The sequence below is a fragment of the Nyctereutes procyonoides genome, unplaced genomic scaffold (genome assembly GCF_905146905.1).
Source record: "Nyctereutes procyonoides isolate TBG_1078 unplaced genomic scaffold, NYPRO_anot_genome, whole genome shotgun sequence".
Taxonomy (NCBI): domain Eukaryota; kingdom Metazoa; phylum Chordata; class Mammalia; order Carnivora; family Canidae; genus Nyctereutes; species Nyctereutes procyonoides.
The window spans coordinates 2,945,365-2,966,760 of NW_026575157.1; positions in this window are offsets into that span (position 1 = coordinate 2,945,365).

Genomic DNA, 21,396 nt, shown 5'->3' on the forward strand with positions numbered 1-21,396 from the left:
AATCTATTCATTTCTTCATTCAAGAATCGTTATTGAATACTTTTTTTTTTTTTTTTAAGATTTTATTTCTTTGTGAGAGAGGAGTCACAGAGTGTGCACAAGTGGGCGAAGGGGCAGAGGGAGAGGGAGAAGCAGACTCCCGGCTGAGCAGGGAGCCTGACTTGGGGCTGGATCCCAGGACCCTGGGATCATGACCTGAGCCAAAGGCAGACACTTAATTGAATGAGCCACACAGTCACCCCTATTGAATGCTTTCTATGGTGTACAGGGTTGCCAGGTTCCCCAACTCCAGAGAGCACTACTCTGGTGTTCTCTGGCATTGAGCTTGGGGGTGGGGGGAACGACACATTCCCTGCAGTTGTATATTTACTGACGGGGATTTTAAAAAGCTATATATGACATAGTCACCTAGCCCAGGCCCTCCAGGAGTGATTAATAAGCCTTTTTAAAAACAAGTAGATTATTGTGCATTCATTGTGTTATTTATTCACATGGGCTGGTCATTTGTTAATGAATAGTCTAAGTTTAGGTTTTCTTGGTCTCTGGTGGTTTTTCCAATATCCAGACACTCTCTCTATCCCTGACATGGAAGTACATTTAGTAATCACATAAGCACAAACGAGGCAGAGATTTGAAAATAACTATAAACTAGGCAATAAAAATACTTTCACAAAAAGATTCTGTCTTGTAGAGTGTTGATAACTCTTATCAACCAATGGAATAAAGTCCAGCCCTGCACCCAACATAGCTGATGACATGACCTTCATAAATGACAAAAAGTCAAGTTTGATTATCATGCATTCCTTCTACTTTTTTTTTTTTTATCAAGCTAGAACAACAGAAAAATTGCTTCTCTTTAATACAAACAAGTCAGGAAGGTCAGACAATCTAGTCGTGAGAGGTTTGTTATCATTTGTAAAAAAAAATAGTTCTTTTGGTAAGAAAATTTTTTCCTTATAGTAACTGACCTTTGTCATAATTCTTTTTCACCCCTGCCAAACATTCCTTAGATTTAACACAACAAAAACATCTTGTTACTCAGGTAGAAATAATTCTTCAAGCAGAGGAATTTATATGACTCACCTTTTACCATCCATTAAGCAGCTTTTTATGTTGGGCCTGCTTGTAATGTGTATTAATGTCAGTTTGTAAGAGGAAATGACATTATTTTCATTGGTTTATAATAAGAAATCACTATTTCAAATAACATTCACTCAATTCTAGTCTGTACTGAGTGCTGGAAGGAGGTGGATACAAAGATGAACAGAACATTATCTGTTTTCTCTCTACGCATAGCCTGGTTCTTGAGACTCATGTCTGCTCCAGAGGCAATCTAACAGTAGCTATAACCATGAGTTAAACAGAGAGCTTTGAGAAAATAGGAAAATTAACTCCAGATGAGGTATCTGAAGGTGTGTATAGCAACCCCATGGTGATGTCAGAGGAAGGAGAAAACAAGGAGATTAAGGAATGAAGAGAAAGTTTTGAGAAATTGAGGAATGGAAATCTGGTTGATGAATTCAGACTTAACCCATGGAAATCCTAGGACTTGGAAGTAACATGTTCAGATTTGTGTTCCCTTAGTACAGTTCTATGCATTCTTCCGGTACCATACAGGGTACAGTCTAAATTGTATTACTTAAGGTCTACAAAAACCTCTCTCAACATACTTCTGTTGCTTGTCCTCTTGCCCATTCCATTCCTGTTTCAGGACTTCACTTCCATCAAATAGACTTTCACCTTGACTTCCTAGCACGTCTGGATCTCTGCCACCTTGGTTGTTTCCCTTAAATTGTACCACAAACCTTGAATCCTTCCCTATTCTTCTCCAGATATTCAATTTATACCCTCAGCACTTATTTAAATTACGTGTGTGTGTTTGCATGAATTACTGTTGTTGTTGTTTTTTATAACTGAGGACCTAGCATACATATATTAAGCAGTTCATAAAGATCCGCTCTATTTCTCAGATCAGGTCACTACTAATTAAGGGATTCATAACTTGTCTAAATCCTATCTATCCTTTGAGAAAACTCCTCCAGACCAGCCTGGCTCCTAAAATTCTATGGTATATTCAGAAAGGTCAGTACCAATTACATGGAGGATTTAAATTATTTCCAGCAGGTCTCCTTTTCTTTGAAATGTTACTTGAAATATTTATTATTGTTTATTTTTCATCAGTTAACTAATTTTGAGTACTTCAAAACAGGAATCCCATTTCATCTGTTTCTCCAGTAGCACTAATTAAAATGTTTCCTGTATTATAGATGCTGCAGGTGTTCAACAAATAATTAGCACATACAAAAGAAGTTAATGGCCATATATATTCTATATTATAAATATCCTAAGTACAGACGCCTGGGTGGCTCAGTGGTTGAGCGTCTGCCTTTGACTCAGGGTGTGATCCTGGAGTCCCAGGATTGAGTCCTGCATGGGGCTCCTTGCATGGAGCCTCATTCTCCCTCTGCCTATGTTTCTGCCTCTCTCTCTCTCTGTCTCTCATAAATAAATAAATGAAATCTTTGGGGATCCTTGGGTGGCTCAGCGGTTCAGCGCCTGCCTTTGGCCCAGGGCATGATCCTGGAGTCCCGGGGTCGAGTCTCACGTTAGGCTCCTGGCATGGAGCCTGCTTCTCCTTCTGCCTGGGTCTCTGTCTCTCTCTCTCTAATAAATAAATTAATTAATTAATTAATCTTTACAAAATAAAAAATAAATGAAATCTTTAAAAATAAATAAATATTATAAGTAGACATCTATATATTATAAATATATGGAATAATATATAAATTAACATGATTGACTAGTATTGAAATACAGTGATTATATCTGCATTTTAAATTTCATGAACCAGTAATTTCTCTTTTTTTTTAAAGGTTTTATTTAGGGATCCCTGGGTGGTGCAGCGGTTTGGCGCCTGCCTTTGGCCCAGGGTGCGAACCTGGAGACCCAGGATTGAATCCCACGTCGGGCTCCCAGAGCCTGCTTCTCCCTCTGCCTGTGTCTCTGCCTCTCTCCCTCTCTCTCTCTCTCTCTCTCTCTGTGACTATCATAAATAAATTTTTTTAAAAAATTAAAGGTTTTATTTACTTGAGAGAGAGAGGGTGTACAAGTTGGGGGGAAGGGGCAGAGAGAGAAAGGGAGAAACAGACTCCCTACCTAGCAGGGATCTCGATGGGGGGCTTGATTCCCAAGACCCCGAGATCACGACCTGAGTTGAAGGCACACGCTTAACCAACTGAACCACCCAGGTGCCCTGAACCAATAATTCATTTAATTAATGCATATATGTGTGTGTGTATATACATACATGTATGACAAAAGTTTATTTTCCTAATTAAGATTTCTTCAAAAAGCCATTCTCACATAAATTATATGACTATAAAGTTGAATGAAAAAAATCTGTTACTCTGGGATGCCTACTCTAAACTGCTGAGACACTTAGGTTGCCCAGATTTATCATTTTAGATGCCACTAAGAATATTTGTGATTCATGGAAAGAGATCAAAATATCACCATTAACAAGAGTTTAGAAGAAGTTGATTCCAGGGCACCTGGGCAGCTCAGTGGTTGAGCATCTGCCTTTGACCCAGGATATGATCCTGGAGACCCTGGATGGAGTCCCACATCGGGCTCCCTGCATGGAGCCTGCTTCTCTCTCTGCTTCTCTCTCTGTGTCTCTCATGAATAAATAAATAAAACTGTTACTCTGTCATCAGATTTTCATAAATCTGAAAAAAGTCAATTTTTCATAAAAGTAGAAATATTATTTCAGAATAAACTTTTAAATTAAATAAAATGAAAAAATCACTACAGCATCTTAATTATGTTTATTTTGCCATTTATTTTGTTTTTTTATTTTGCCATTTAAATCATTTAAGTAAACTACAGAAATTTGGAAGAGAGAAAGTGTTTGTGACATCAAAGTCCCTGCTTTCTGCCCCCCTCCCCTTTTTTCCCCCCAAAATAGGCTCCATGCCCAGCATGGAGATGAATGTGGGGCTTGAACTCACAACCTTGAGCTGAGATCAAGAGTCAGAGCTTAACCCACTGAGCCACCCAAGCATCCTCAAATCCCTGCCTGTGCTGCTGTGCTGTGTCCCCTGGTACTGCTCTCAATGGAGGAGTACAAAGAAACGTTGAGGCAGTCGTGGCAGTTTAAATTAAACTTCCAGGGAGTGCTAGGTTTCTAAGGACAGACAGTAAAATATTCATGTATAAGGAAGAAATTGTGCTAAGACATGCTGCAGGGAATGTGGCCGAAGCTGTGGCAAGCATCCCTCTTGGAACTGGAGGCATTCATTCATTCCCCCAACAGCTGGCAGGTTAGTGGGTAATGGCTGTCGGAGATTTGCCATTAGAACCACCTCACCCAAGAGCAGCTCACACAGATTAACTACTTAATGCAGGATGAAGGCCTAAATCCCTTGCCTCAACTCTGAAGGGTCACCCGGTTCCAGAATTCTGTTACAACTGCATCTCCTCCATCTTCAGCCCGATCCTATTTCCTTTGCTCCTCGGTACACCTTCCACATGCAAGTTTCCATTTCAAGAAAGAGGCCTATAAGGCAATAGGAAATATAACAAAACATAATATGGTATATAACAATGATAAGAGGGAGATAAAACTCTGCTTGGAGAAAACCTTGAATTCCATGCTAGGGAATTTGGACTTTATCCTGTGAAACAATGGTTTCCAGGGTGGCTACAAGAATACTCAGGGGTACAGAAAGAAAACATTTATTATTTTTCATATTTATACAAAATGTCTACTCTTCTGTTTTATAATATAGAAAATATATTAGTGAAGTAGTACAAACACACAAGGATACTTTGGTATGTGCTCTAATTTTTTTTAATAGATGTGTGCAATAAAAAATTGAGACCACAGCTATTGACACTGGGAACAAAATACAGTTTTGGTTTTGTTTCTGAGTTTCTTTTGAGAATAAAGATATGCACAAGATAAAAATTAGAATAGTGGTTCTCAACCTTCAACCCAGGAGAATTACCTGGGAACTACTAAACAATATTGATGGTCAGGCCCCACCCCAAACCAATTTATCATTCTCTGGGGGTGCGAACAAATATCAGTATTTTTCTTTGCCCTTGATGATTCTGAAAAAAGATTTCAATTACCTTTATGTTGACTTCATACTTTCTAAATAAGTTTTTCTTTCCAGCTTCTCCTTCAACTCAGGCAAAAGACCCAATAAGCAAAGCATCCCTTGATGGGAACCAAAACTACCCCCTCAAGCATTAAGAACTGCCTCGAGCCAGCAAGACCCATGTGGATTGACCCCAAGACAGTGGTAGATTTGGCTTTACTGCCCACCTGCATGGACTTGCCCACCTCTGCCACACATTTTCCTAATATAAACCTGGAAGTGTTATCAGCACTTTGGAGACAGTCTTTGAGGGCTTAATCCACTGTCTTCCTGGTTTTGGCCTCACTGAAATCCCTTTTTCGCTTCACCACCACTTGTTTCTCTGCCTTTGGATTTTGTCACAGGCAATGTCTATTTGGGACCCCCAGAGCCAGGTACTCTTGCACCCTGGCATCCCAGCTACAGTTCTAATGTTCTGGGGTTAAGAAGCACCGATTAAGACTTAGAATTAAAGTTTGATCTGAATTGGCCAATAAAACATTATAATTCTTTGGGAGAGAGAGACAGACATAGACACAGACACAGCAACAGAGATAGGAAGAGAGAGCACAAGAGGGGAGGAGAATGAGAAGCAGGCTCCCCTCTGAGCAGTGAACCCGAAGCAGGGCTTGATCCCAGGACCCCGGGATCATAACCTGAGCCAAAGGCAGATGCTTAACCAACTGAGACACCCAGGAGCCTCAAAACATGATTCAAGCTATTAAAGATCCTTAAAAAGTAACCATCTAGTTACCGGGGAATACAAGCTAAAGATTTAAGAAATGCTTTCACCTTAAGTATTAGATCTGTATTGGAAATAAACGTGGTTATTTCCTCCACATTTTGTTTACTTCCTTATAAATCCTAGCAGTCCTACAAGTGGAAAGAAAAGAGCAACACACCCATTAAGTGACCTTTCATGTTAAACCACTTTCTTATCTGCTAGAATATGAGTGAGCTCTCAGCCTCTCAGCTTGTTTTCCAAGTTTACACAATAATAAAACGCACACAATGACCCTCTTACTCTTCCTCACCAGCTGATTAATACTGATTAGCTTTGAAATGCAAATAGCCCTATCAAACAGCAAGCTGCTAGTCCTGGCCTGGGCTAAAACTGTATTGGAGTGAAAGCCAAAACCATCTGATGCAAAGACAATATAGTCCAGCTAAAGGCTCCTCAGAGATCTCCAATGATTTCAGGATTATATTCAGGATATGAAATTCTTTGTACTGACAAAACATTATCTTTACTCCTAAATGCATTAACCCTTTGCTGATCATTAGCTGCATTTTCAAAGCAAAGATAATGCTTTCAGCATTTGTGTTTACAACAAAAATGACCAGTAACAGTATGACAGAGAATTTGTACAGAACACTCTAGGTAATTACGTTAGGACCACTATTTGTCTTAAACAGAGAGTAACAAGTCTAAAGCTGCAATATACCTTTGAGATTACCTAATTAATTCACCCTCTTCAGTTTACAGATAAGCGCCAAGATCTAGCATGCCTTTCCCGGGTCGGTATTTGTGTTGGAGGAAACTGGGTTGGGCTGCTGAATGTAAATTCCTGGTGGGGTGGAAACTGGCCTGGCATCCTCAGGCGGGTGTCAAACCAGCTGGAGTCCCTGGCCTGAAATCCAAAGCTCCAAAGGAAGGAGGAGAGGCTAAGCAGGGCCCAAAACAGGATATCAAGACTAGGGTTGATTTCTCAAAGCAGCAGGAGGGGATGAGGCTGCGATCAGGTCCCCTGGCAGCCCACAATAAGTCCCCCAGAGAGCCAGGTGCTCAGGTCAAACTGGGCATTCCTCTGGGGCCACTGATGCCAAGAAACCAGATTAACATCTCAGTGGGATAGTTTAGAAATGATTTAGGCTTTCGATAGAAAAGCAATGCCTGCCCCAAGCTAGGGAAGCCCCATCCTGTTTCTTTCTCCTTAAAAATATGTACTATTTCAATTATCTTCCTGGTGGTTGCCAGGGGCGGAGGGAAGGGGAAAATGGGGAGTTATTGTTTAATTGGTGCAGCTTCAGTTGGGGAAGATGAGTAAGGTAGAAACGGAGGGTAGTAATGGTTGCATGATACTGTGACTGTCCTTGCTGCCACCGAATCACTTACAAATGGTTAGAATTATAAATGTTATATTTATTTTACTACAGTAAAAAAAAAAAACACACACACAAAAACCTGCCATTAGTTCTTCATTCACCAGCATCTGCCTTTGAATAAATTTCTCATTATTATTAAAAAAAAAAAAAAAAAAAACAACCCTCGGGATCCCTGGGTGGCACAGCGGTTTGGCGCCTGCCTTTGGCCCAGGGCGCGATCCTGGAGACCCGGGATCGAATCCCACATCGGGCTCCCGGTGCATGGAGCCTGCTTCTCCCTCTGCCTGTGTCTCTGCCTGTCTCTCTCTCTCTCTCTCTCCTCTCTCTCTGACTATCATAAATAAATAAAAATTAAAAAAAAAACCTCCAAGAAATTCAGGAATTCTGTTTGAGGAAATCATTAGCAGACTGAAAATGACTTGATATAGACAGTGAAATCTCTGAGAAAGTCTTTTTTTTTATTTTTAACATTTTGTCAGAAGCAGTCGGTAAACAAAAAGCACAAAGAACTGTTAATTTCAGAGAGCTAAAGTTTTCTCAGAACCCCAAATGCTAGTTTCGAACATTACTTCCCCTACCCCTCCCAAATCTTTAAAAATAAGTAAATAAATAGCAAGGAACTGTCTCCTTATAAATATTTAAAACAAGCCAAAGAAAGGGGAGGGGCTGCTTTTTGTATTTGTTGCTGGCTATCATTTAATTGTCATTTTACAGCCAAAGGAATTGAGGATTAGAGAGGTTAAATGTTTTGCCCAAGGTCACACAGGAAGAACAAGGTCTATTGCTTTTCATATGCAAACGATTTCTTGCTTCAAGCTATGTAATAATTATAAATAATGCTGTAGGGATGGGGATAAGGCAATGGCATTGAGTAATGCCATAAACAACTAAAGTAAATCGCTTCTGAATAGTGGGAGAGTCCTCATAAAGCACTCCATCTGGAACTTCCCTCTAAAAGCAGGCCATCGGGGATCCCTGGGTGGCTCAGTGATTTAGCACCTGCCTTAGGCCCAGTGCATGATCCTGGAGGCCCCAGATAGAGTCCCGGGGTCAGGATCCCTGCATGGAGCCTGCTTCTCCCTCTGCCTGTGTCTCTGCCTCTCTCTCTCTCTCTCTCTCTTTCATGAATAAATAAATAAAATCTTAAAAAAAAAAAATAAAGGCAGGCCATCAAAAAAATAAATAAATAAAATAAAATGAGGCTATCAATAAAACCTTCCCACCACAGCAGTGGAAGCAAAGGAAAACCATTTGCAAAGAGCAAAAGGAGAATTATACCACGTACACAGGGCTGACTGTAGCAAATACAAAGAAATATCTAGAACAATTAGCATATTGTAGATGTAAATTCTGAGCATTCCAGTCTGAACCTTGAACAGTTGTACACAGACCGAGGACTTCATTCAGTTTCTATTCCCCGCCCCATACCAGGAAATTCCCAGCCTGGCCTGAATCTGTATGATACAACCAAGGGTAAAGACCGGAATGAGAGTTACAAAAGGATCAGCAGGTGGATCACAGCCAGAACAAGTAGAGATCTGCTTATCTTACTTTCAGCTACAGGTTTTTCCAACACCCGACTGAGAAAGTGTTGAGTCAACCCCTTCGTGATTATACATAGACTAAATATCTTCGTACACATATGTATTTATATTTAGGTGAGCCAGGCCTAGGGTAAAAGTTTGGGCAAAAGCAGCCATAAATTTGTAGTTCCCCAGATCTGCTCCTTTTATTCTTTGGAAGTCCAGTTTTCTCATATCCTCCAGAATTGGTCTAAAGGGGTTGAGAGACTATTTGTCCATAAGCATCATGGTCTAGTTCTTGGAACCATGTTTCTCCTCTCTTACTCTACCTCACTGCGGTTATTAGATAGGACTCCACTCACTTCTGGTCTGCTGAATGGCAACCATGAGGCCAATGTTTGCTTAAGTTGCTGCCACTGCTGTTGAACATGCAGAGATGGGCCACTGAGGGGCCAATATCTAGATGTAGAAGGCAACATTTCCCTTCATCTGATCTAGGAAATCAAATGGCCTGGCGTCAAATTCAACTCTGCCGTCCACTAAGTATATCAATATGAAAGTGTGTTTGTGTATTTATCAAATGGGGATTTTAATAGCCCTTACCTGATTGAATTGTGACATGATGCATATATAGCACTTAGATAACATTATTGAGTGCTTATTATAAACTGTCTTAATCCATTTGGGCTGCTATAACAGAGTACCACAGATGGGGTGGGTTATACACAACACAAAATTATTCCTCACAGTTCTGGAAGTTGGGAAGTCCAAGGTGAAGGCATTGGCAGATTCAATGAGAGCCTGCTCCCTGGTTCACAGGATGCCATCTTCTCACTGTGTCCTCAAAAGATGGAAAGGACAAGGGAGCTCTCTGGGGTCTCTTTTAGAAGGGCATTAATCTTACTCATGAGAAGCTTCAATCTTGTGATCTAATCTCCTCCAAAAGGACCCACCTTCTAGTACCATCACCTTGGGGCTTAGGATATTCACACAGGACTTTTGAAAGGACCTAATCATTCGGTTCGGTCTATAGCTTGAGCTAAGCAATGTACTAATCTTGTTTTTATTGGTAAGAAGCAAGGGGGAAGATGCTGCTCTTTGCACTGTATACAATAAATAGTTCTGCCCCTTTTTAACTGGATGATCTGGAAGAGAACCCAAAAATGGAAGAAAAGTTTTATTCAAAGATCCAAGACCTATCCCTGAAATGAAACAGAAACTGAATCTGTACATACAAAAAAGTCACCTCTAAGAAAATCTGATACAGAACATTCAACTCCCAAACTAAAGAGCTTTAAAAATAAATATTTTTTTTCCAGGCATCTAGGTTTTATAGGTAAACTACTAGCAAGGGAAGGAATTTAGGCTGGTTTCTGACTTCTCTATGGTAATACTCAACAGAAGAAAGGAAAAGAGCAGTATCAGCCAGCTTCCAAGATGATCTTTTATGATCCCCACCTCCTGGTGTCCATACTCTTGTATGGTCTGCTCCCTGATTTTAAAGTGTTGGACTGTGTGACCAAAAGAATCCTGCAGAAGTAATGGTATGTCACTTCCAAGGTTGGGTTCTAAAAGCACTGCAACTTCAGTCTTGGTTGTACTCTCACCCACTTGGGTCACGCATTCTGGGGTAGGTCAGCTGCTATGCAAAGGTCAAGGCAATGAAGAACTGAAGTCTTTTTGCTACCACTCAGGGAGGAAGAACCTCCCAAGAACAACCACATGAGTGAATCATCTTGGAAGTAGATCTTCTAGGCCCTGCCAACCCCTGAGATGACTACAGTGCCGCATACAGCTTGAACACATTATCAGGAGAGATCTGAGCCACCACCATACAGCTAAGCCACTCAGATTCCTCACCCTCAGAAACTGCATACCATAAGAAAGATGTGTTATAAATGGCTAAAATTTTGAATAATTTGTTACACAGCCTTAGATAATTAAAACAATCCTCAAAAAGAGAAATAAAGCATGACCCAAGAATAATCTGTTCACAGAAGATAGTATTCAAGAATAGAGTAACTTAGGAGCTCCTGGCTGGCTTAGTCCATGGAGCATGCAACTCTTGATCTCAGGATTGTGAGTTTGAGCCCCACAATGGGTGTAGAGATTACTGAAAAATTAAGTCTTGACACTTTTTTAATTAAAAAAATAAATAAAGTAACAGATATTTTCACAAGCAAAAACATTAGGCAACGAAGACCCATTAAAATTGTTTAGAAAAATTAGGCAGTTAAGAGACTGAAACAAAGAGCTCAGGAACAAAGAAACTGGTGAAGAAACGGACAATGAGTACTGGCTCTGTTAAAATGGAGAAATGACACTAAGTTACTATGGAAATTTTGCTATAGACCGAAAAATAAATATTAAAAATCATATGATGTACAACTATAATAATAAGAATCTAAATAAACAACATGGGGAGGAATCGCAGGAGTGCTATGGTCCTTGATCTTTCCTTAGCAAGACATTAATTACTATTAGCTAAGGCATAAAAATTGTATTGAGAAATAAACACAGCTCCAACCTCATTATATTTTCCACAAGTCCTTTGTTATCAAACAAGGAATCTTTTGGAAAATATTACCTCTAAAAAAAAAAAAGAAAAGAAAAGAAAATATTACCTCTTGTAATGAATGAAGAGTTCTGTCCTGATGCTGAATTTCAACAATTTCTTTAGTTTCACTTGTTTTTTTTTTGTTTTTATATTGTATATCTGAAGTAAATTGTGATTAGAGACAGGATTTATATTCTTATCCCTCTCCTTCCTTCCTTTCACCAAAAAATATAAGTGAGGTTCGCTACTGTGAACTTCTGGTTCTAGACAGGCTTGTGGGGCCAACTCTTCCCAGGCCCTGCTTCCCCTCTTGACTTAGGGTCAAGCCAGAGTCTAGCTCCCACAGTCTCATTTCAGGGGCTCAGCTACATGACTGACACCAGGTCATGACACCTCAGATGGGACAGTCTCATTTCAGGGGCTCAGCTACATGACTGACACCGGGTCATGACACCTCAGATGGGACTACCTAGTCCAAATCTATGAATCTACTTGAAGCCAAACCTCAGGTAGAAGACTTGGGGGGGTCCAGGATAGGAGCAATTTGTCTCCCTTCCCAGAAGATCCCTGGGCTCCTGATGTAAATGGTTCCCTTCCACTTGTCAGTTCAGGAGCTGGCTTTACACTAAATGCCTTTTTTTACCTTTCTCCTATTGCCCATGCCTTGTTGGACTCACAAAGTGTAATGATCTGCTCAAAGATGGTCTTCCATCTCTATCCATACAAGGACAGAACATCTTTTACATAAGAAGAGAAAGGAAACACTCATGTAATTCCCTCTAGGGCAAAAATTTGGCAGATTGTCCCATTAGGCAAGTCAATAAAAGCTTAATATTTATATACTTGTAATTCAGTGGAATTCAGTGAAATACTTCAAACAGTGCTGAGAATTATCATAGTAATTTGATACGCTAGTAATCTAATACATTTTATCTATTGGTGTTTCAGGAGAATATGTATCTCTATTGTTTGTCAAGAGTATTACCTTGGTAGTTTATTAGTAGTATTTTTGATTAATCCTGATGTTACATGTTTTTTTTTTTAAGATTTATTTTTATTTATTTATGATAGAGAGAGAGAGAGAGAGAGAGAGGCAGAGAGAGAAGCAAGCTCCATGCCGGGAGCCCGACGTGGGACTCGACCCCGGGACTCCAAGATTGCGCCCTCGGCCAAAGGCAGGCGCTAAACCGCTGAGCCACCCAGGGATCCCCCCTGATGTTACATATTGAATGCTTATCAAGGTGTCACCATAGAAAGGCAACCATAATGTGTGCATCTTTTTTCCTTTTTTTAAGATTTTATTTATTTATTCATGAGAGACACAGAGAGAGGCAGAGACACAGGCAGAGGGAGAAGCAGGCTCCTTGCGGGGAGCCCAATGTGAAACTCGATCCCGGGACTCCAGGATCACTTAACCGCTGAGCCACCTACACATTCCAAAAAAAATCATTTAAAGTCACTTAATTTTAAATTTAAATAAAATCTTTCTTAAAAAATGATTTTTGTTACCTATATTATTTACTTTTTCTGATTAGAAAATTAATATTCACTACAGAAAACTTAGAAAATACAGAAAAAGCACAGGGGAAGCTAATCACCCATATTTCTTCAGCCAGATTTAAACCTGTTCACAATTTTTTTTAAGTTTACTTATTTATTTTTTTAGTAATCTCTATACCCATAGGGCTTGAACTCATGATCCCAACCCAAGATCAAGAGTCACAGGCTCTTCTGACTGAGCAGCCAGGTGCACCAAACATCTTCACATTTTAATGTAAGATCTGTCAGTATTTTTTTGACACACATAATACTACACCATTTATTTCAAAAACTGGGTTTTTAGCATACATTTAATTTTATAGTTTGATGTCTTCACTTATATTGCAATTATTTTCACGCCATTCAGTATTTTCCAGTGATTTTTAAAAATATATTTTTTCTAGATTTTATTTATTTATTCATGAGAAACACAAAGAGATAAAGAAGCAAGACACAGGCAGAGGGAGAAGCAGGCTCCATGCTGGGAGCCTGATGTGGGACTCTTTCTGGGACGGGGATCATGCCCTGAGCCAAAGGCAGATGCTCAACTGCTAAGCCACCCACGCATCCCTCTTTTTTTGGTTTTATGTAGTTACAAAGGAGTGTTCGCTCAGTGAAAATTCATCCAGCATACTTATGATTTGCGTACTTTTTCTATATGTATATTTCAATAAAATTTACCAAAAATAAATAAAAAGTAAAGATCTTTACTAGTCTCTATATATGTATATGTATGCGTGCACACAGGTGCACACACACACATACATTCTTTTAGTTGTTTTGTTCATTTTTTAAATTCTTTAATCCATTTGAATATGTTGTTATAAAGTGAACTAAATCTGTTTTTCCAAACTGTCAACTAGTTTTAGCAAACTAATTTTCCTTTGAATATGGATAGATTAATATCTTTTGTCCCTGCTGACCCTCAGCTTCCACAGTTGCAAAATGAGTAAGATGGATTGATCTCCTGGCTTCTCTCTGTGTCTAAATTTGTATGATGAAGTTACATAAATGTTAAATAATTATCAAAAGTGATTTAAAACCATAAGAGAAGGAGAGACTGAATCTACATATACCAACCAGGCACTTCATCTAACAAGTCCTGAAAAACATGAATAACCAACCTCTTAATGGCAATTGTGTTCATACAAATGAAGTTCAAATTATTAAAAAAAAAAAAAAAAAGATGACATGGTCAAAAAGCTGTTTCTTCCAGGCTTGTAAATAGACCAAGGAAGAAATTACCAGAAGCAGCAAATCTAGCCCCATCAGCAGCTAAGCACCTTCTACCTTCTGTAATGGGAGATCTATTTGGCCGCATGATTCCTGTTCATCTGTATATCCCTCCATCAGCTCCTGATATTGATCTTGGAAGCTCTGCAGACATTGACCTAGTTAGGCACAGACTCAAAATTGAATGAGCATTTTCATGTTCATAGAAGTCAATTATCATTTGCCCTTGAGCTCTTCAGGAATTGACACATTTAATGAGTACATTTTGCTATTGAAGCTTTTTCTTTTTTTTAAGAGAGAGTACCCACTTGAGGGCAGAAGTGGGGGTAGGTGCAGAAGGAGAGAGAATCTTAAGCAGCATGAGCCTGACACAGGACTTAATCTCACGCCCCTGAGATCATGACCTGAGCCAAAATCAAGAATCAGTTCCTTGAGCCACACAGGCGCCTGAGTATTAAAGCTTTTAATCCCAGAAACTGGACCTAATAGGGTTTAGTATAGAAACAAAGGAGGTAATTCTACTCATAATTACTAAATCACTATTCTTTCTAATGATTCTCATGGTCTCCTCATTGGAGACCATATGTTGCCATCATATAGCCTAGCATCAATATTCTAGAATCTTTAGCTCCTGCTATCACTATCATGACTACCTACTACCAACTGTATTAGTAAATTCATGGAGGCACCTATGCTCCCTCATAATTGTGAGGGCCACCCCACACTACAGTAACCTGAGGTACTTTCTTAATTCTTTGGTCTTTAGAACATGGGGATTCATGAAATCTGTATATATCCCTTTTGACTCAACATCCAAGTGCTCTTGGAATTCTGAATACCAAAGTTCATTAAAGACTCATAATAGCTATTAACATTATTGACAACACAATGCATGCTCATTGCTAAGAGCCAGGGTCAATAATGAATTGTACTTTGTATTTACTATTAGGAACAGACTGCCATTATCAACTAATATTTGTTTACTGTCTCTTTAATCTCAGGACATTTGTCAAAATTCTAGCATGCCTGGGGGCATCTGGGTGGCTCAGTTAGATAAGCCGGACTCTTGATTTCAGCTCAGGTCATGATCTCAGGGTCATGAGATTGAGCTCCATATTGGGCTCCATGCCTCCTCCACCCCCCAAAAATTGACTGGTTTGTACATCCACTCATTTGAGTAAGGGAAGTCAGGAGTGAAAAAATGAAAACTGCCTTTCACACCAGTATTGACCCTGATAACTATAATAGTATCTGTCACAAATTCAGTGGAAAAAAAGAGAGTATTTTAAATCTAATAATTTTTTGAATTGGTAATACATGCATACAGTACAACATTCAAGACATTAAAGAATATACAGTAAAAACTTAGTTTTCCTCCTGTGTCCTCTTAGCTACCCAAATATCCTCCTCAGAATAACTATTATCAATTATTTTTTATGTCTTTCCAGAAATCATACGCATACACGCACATATTTCACACAAATGGTGGTATATACTAGATACAGTTTTACATCTTGCTATCTTCAATTAATGAACTATCCTTAACACAATTATTTCATGAAGATACATTAATATTTCATAAAAAGCTACCCCAATGAAAGACATTCTAGTTTTCTTACCTAATCAATGAGAAGTTAGTTACCACTGTTTTTGCCTTCTAATGAGAATTTTGTAAATTATAAATGATTTTTAAGAAAAGACAATTGATTTTCCAAGAAAAAGGTAGTATAATTTTTTTTAAGATTTTATTTATTTATTCATGAGAGACAGAGAGAGAGAGAGAGAGAGAGAGAGAGAGAGAGAGAGGTAGAGATACAGGCAGAGGGAGAAGCAGGCTCCCTGCAAGGAGCCCAATGCGGAACTTGATCCCAGGATCCCGGGATCACACCCTGAGCCCAAGGCAGATGCTCAACCGCTGAGCCACCCAGGCGTCTCGAAGGTAATATAAATTAATGCAGAAATTAAATGTCTTCCTGGATTAGAGTGTATCCTATAATTTAAAATTCTTCCAGAATGCCCAAGGTTTCAGACAGATCTAAGTAGAGTCCTTTCAAAGACTCAAGAACTTGAAGAAGAGAAAAGGTATTTTTCCCTTTGAAACTGTTAGTACTAAAAGCCACACACAAAAGCGCCTACCAGGGCAGCCCCGGTGGCTCAGTGGTTTAGCACCACCTGCAGCCTGGGGTGTGATCCTAGAGACACGGGATCGGGATCGAGTCCCACATCAGGCTCCCTGCATGGAGCCTGCTTCTCCCTCTGCCTGTGTCTCTGCTGTGTGTCTCTATGAATAAATAAACAAAATCTTAAAAAAAAAAAAGCGCCTACCAGAATTAGAAGCAGAGTCAAAGGAGCTGGCTCATGTTGTGGTCATTTGAACCTCTCAATTCAGTTATGTGTCAGAAGTAAGGGGAGGCAAGTGAGGTACTCATCTCAGGACGGAAATTCAAAGGGATGCAAAAGGAAAACAAAAACAAAACCCAAAACCCTGCCATCAGAAAAAAAAAAAAAAACACAGAATTTTAAACAGCCTTAAAAAAAAAATCAACATTAGTGTAAAAAAAAATCCATGATCAAAAAAAATATATTGACTTTTAAAAAATAAAAAGATCTCATTGTACACTTGCATGACCTACCTCACTTGCCCCACTTTAATCCCAGCTCTTAGACATCTTGGTTATGAGAGCAGTTAACTTCTATAACTCTTATTTTTCATCCAGGTTAATTTTAGGTCTGCCATTTCCAAATGAAAGAGTTCTATCTACTATAGTACTTCACAATGTTATCACAGCATTTCGTGATTTAATGCATGTATAAGGCTTAGCAAGTACTTGATGCATATATAAATGGTGGTTGTTTAAGCTGTAGTTATTCCCTGAAATGTCATGTCCCCTTCCCAACAACCTTGAAATATTCTAATCTCTCGCACAAATTTTTGCGCATATCTTCAAAATTATAAAACAGTCTTGGGATCTCTGGGTGGCGCAGCGGTTTAGCGCCTGCCTTTGGCCCAGGGCGCGATCCTGGAGACCCGGGATCGAGTCCCACGTCGGGCTCCCGGTGCATGGAGCCTGCTTCTCCCTCAGCCTGTGTCTCTGCCTCTCTCTCTCTCTCTGTGTGTGTGACTATCATAAATAAAAAATAAATAAATAATAATAAAAAAAATGAAACAGTCTCATCTACATGAGTCCTGGGGAACAACCCCAGGTATTGTGCTCTGAATCCACCACAAGGTAGGCTCCCAGGTCAAGCTGCCTATTAGCTGCTCACCACAGATGACCAAGTGTGGCAGGGAAACAAAGGCAGACTCATTCTTCACTGGTGACTTTGCCTTGAGGACTCCCCATTGGCCTTGCTGAACCTTTTAGAACTGCTCTGCATTCTAAGACTCTTCCCACCTACCATTCCTTCCTTCCCTCTCTCCTTTACAGGTGCCAGAAGGGTGTGGTGGCCTGAAGCTCTCTTAGGCTCCTCTATTCCCTCTCGGTTCATTTTCCCTCAAAGACATTTTCCCCAAGAAATTTCATGCACTTCTTATCTTGTCTTGACATCTGCTTCTCTCTAAATAACTCAGACTATGCAGAACTACCAGACTTGTTAAAACAGAGAGACAGACACACACACACAAAGAACAAAAGACCAAAACTTCTTGGCCACCAAGTTGGCTTTAGAGACTTGGCAGTGTTACTTAGGGGAAGCTGGGCTGTGGTTAAAATCACCAGGAACCACAAGCACTGGCAGATTATCAAGAAGCTGAATCATGGACAATAGTTCCTCATCTTCTCTATCCCTCCCTTTTGGGGAGCCATTATTTATTTAAGTTAGTTAAGAAATAGGAATGATTCCAGTATTTTCTAGCTTAATTTTCTGAAATACCTATATTCTTGCCACCCCAAAATTGGACTTTCTGGCACATAAACCGTAGTTCTCATTCCCACTTATTCAGGCACCACATGGGAAACATGTAGATCAAATGTGTTGCTACCATTTACTCACTTTTTTTGTCAATAGCTCCTCTTGGAAAACAAACAAAGGAAAAGAATTATTAGACCTTTAGGAGTTGTTTTATGATACCTACATTGAGCACCTTCTGTTTAAAACAAAGGCTCTATCTCAGCAACAAACCAGACTGCTACCTGTCTTGCTCCACATGTGCCAGAACCCAAGACTTTTCAGGCTATATCCTCACCAGTCTCCTTCTCAAAGGAGAGTGGGCATGGGGGACCATACTTACTGGTTTTATAATATTGCCTTTGTTCCAAGGTCATGATGACATCATAGCATTTATGGCTATTGTTTCAATACTGATTAGTTTTCCTAGGTACTGGGAATCTTTCCCACAGCCATCAACACTACTGTGCCAGAAACTGATAACAGTTATTGCTTCTGGAGGAATTCTAGATGACTGGCAGGTCATAAGGAAAAAAAAATATTCTTATATGCTTTACTAAAATTAAAGCCAAAAATAAAAAAAATAAAAAAAATAAAAAATAAAGAAAATTAAATTAAATTAAAGCCATACAATTGCATTACCTATTCAACAAATTAAGAAAATGTAAAATAAAATAGGCTTTTGAATTTTATGGGTTTTTAAAATTTATTGTTATTTTTAAAGATTTTATTTATTTGAGAGAGAGAGAGAGAGCACAAGCAGGGGGAGGAGCAGAGGGAGAGAGAGAAGCAGACTCCCTGCTGAGCAGAGCCCCTGATATGGAGCTTGATCTCAGGACCCTAGGATCCTGGCCTGAAACAAAAGCTGATGCTTAACTGATTGAGCCACCCAGGCATCCCTGTTTTGAATTTTAGATGGCCTAACTAGAATCAAATCAGGTTTCATAATTCGCCCAGTTAGGGATGATACTTATTTTAGTCTGTTCAAATTGCTATTACAAAAATTCCATAGATTAGGCGGCCTTAACAACAAACATTTCTCACAGTTCTGGACACTGTAAAGTCCAAGATCCAGGCACTGGCAAATTCACTGTCTGGTGAAGACCTGCTTCATGGATCGTCTTCTTCCTGCTATGTATTCACATGGTGGAAGAGGCTAAGGAACTCTAGGGTATCTTTAATAAAGGCACTAATTCCATTCATGATGGCTCAACTCTCATGACCTAATTATTTCCCAGAGGCCCCACCACCAAATACCATCACATCAGGAGTTAGGGTTTCAACATATGAATTTTTGGGGGAGTCACAAACATTCAATCTCCACCAATACCATTCTTCACAATACTGTTTTGATGCTATCTTAGTTATACCACCTGCTATAAGCACACCTGAACTTCCCTCCTTCACGTCCCTAAGTCCTTCTAATAATGTCATCCATTCCTCCATCAAGAACATAATATTTCAATATAACAATGGGATCCGTTTCATAATACTTTCTTTCACAAGGTTGTCTAAGATTGGTAATTCCCTAACTGGCCCCAACCACCCTGTATTCACTTTCCAGCAAAATGGGACAAGGTAACAATTTTCCATAGATCAGCATAGATTCCAAAAGATGGTGACTCTTTGGCACTTCAGGTATAACGTTAAATCCCAATAAGTTGAATACAAAATCATGTACATATGAGCACTTACTGTTTTTTTCTAGTGCAATGGTCCAAAACTTTAATCAAATTGTCCAAGTGTTGGGCAGCCCGGGTGGCTCAGCGGTTTAGTGCCACCTCCAGCCCAGGGCCTGATCCTGGAGACCCAGGATCAAGTCCCATGTTGGGCTCCATTCATGGAGCCTGCTTCTCCCTCTGCCTGTGTCTCTGCCTGCCTGCCTGCCTGTCTGTCTCTATCTCATGAATAAATAAATAAAATCTTTAAAAAAAAATTGTCCAAGTGCTTGATAACCAAAAAAACTTGAGAACCATGTAGCAGATGTTTTGGTGCCAGGCCTAGATTTACTCAGCATTTACTGTTCCCATACTTCCTATGGGGAAGAATCCATAGTCAGGAATGACTGCCTGACTGCCTGAGGGTCTTCTCCAACTAAAGGAGTATGCTGGACTCGAAAGGAGAGATGGAGAATGCTGGGGAGTTAATATCCCAGGAACAGCTTCCAGCCATCAATAGATGAGAGTCGGTAAATAAACACCCCAACTCCTCACTCCTCAGATGAAACAACACTTACTCTACATAATCTACCAGGATCTCCTATTAGGATTGATCCATTATCCAGAGTCAATCTGCTCATCAATATACCTTCTGTTGCTTTTTTTCCCATGGTTGTCTCACTTCCCCATTTCCTTACTTGTGCTTCCTGGAATCACATTCTAAATAAAAACTTGCACTCGCATCTGTACCTCAGGGTCAGCCCAAGTCAAACCACATTGGTTCCCATATAGACTATCCATTCTGGCTATCATTTGGTTTATCTATACTCTAATCAACCAATACTAAAATCAGATTGCTTGCTAAATGGATCAAGTTCTATATTCATCTTTGGAAACCAGCGGTGTTTCACTGATCTCCCCTATAATGATTACATTAGACCCTTGCCAACAAAAAACATCCTGGAATGCAAGGACTTTTTCAGAGACAAGGAAAACCTTAAATCCCATGCACTCTTGCAAACCAGGGAGATACAGCCTTTGGCTGCAAATTGAAAATACACTCTAAAGGGGAAGGATTAGGCTCAGGGTTAAATGGGCAAAAACCGCAAGTTCTGTGCCCTTTATGGGGACTGGTCAGACTTAAGTCCCAAACTGCAAATATCATGAGTGGAGTGGCAAGGACGATAAAGTTCACTATTTCTGGTAGCACTTTCAGGATGTGGCAGCTGTTTGAGAGCATGACAGGATGTGTTGCAGGGGTCTTTTTGCAAATTTTGCTGAATTTTGTGCAAGCTGGCCACCTTACATTGTGCTGACTGGTTTTGTCCCACATGGTCATTCAACCTGTTCAAAATCTTAGTTTTTTTTCTCCTTTGACATGAGGGAATCCATTTTGTCTTTTAGTAGTTACTGTCTAATTATTGGGGTCTTCTAACCCTATTTTGTATTTAACCACACTACATTCCATATCACGTTAGAGGTAGCTGATGGAGAAAGTACATTATTCTTGCTAATACCTTAGGCTTCTGTGTCCAGCACCACACCACATATGATCATCTCAACAGAAGCAGAAAAAGTGCTTGACAAAATCTAATACCCTTTCATGATAAAAAAAACACCACAAAACTAGGGATAGAAGGAAATATCCTTATCTGATAAAGAACATCTATGAAAAAACTCATAGTTAACATTATACTTAATGGTAAGAGACTCAATGCTTTCCCCATAGGATGAGAAAGAAGAGAATA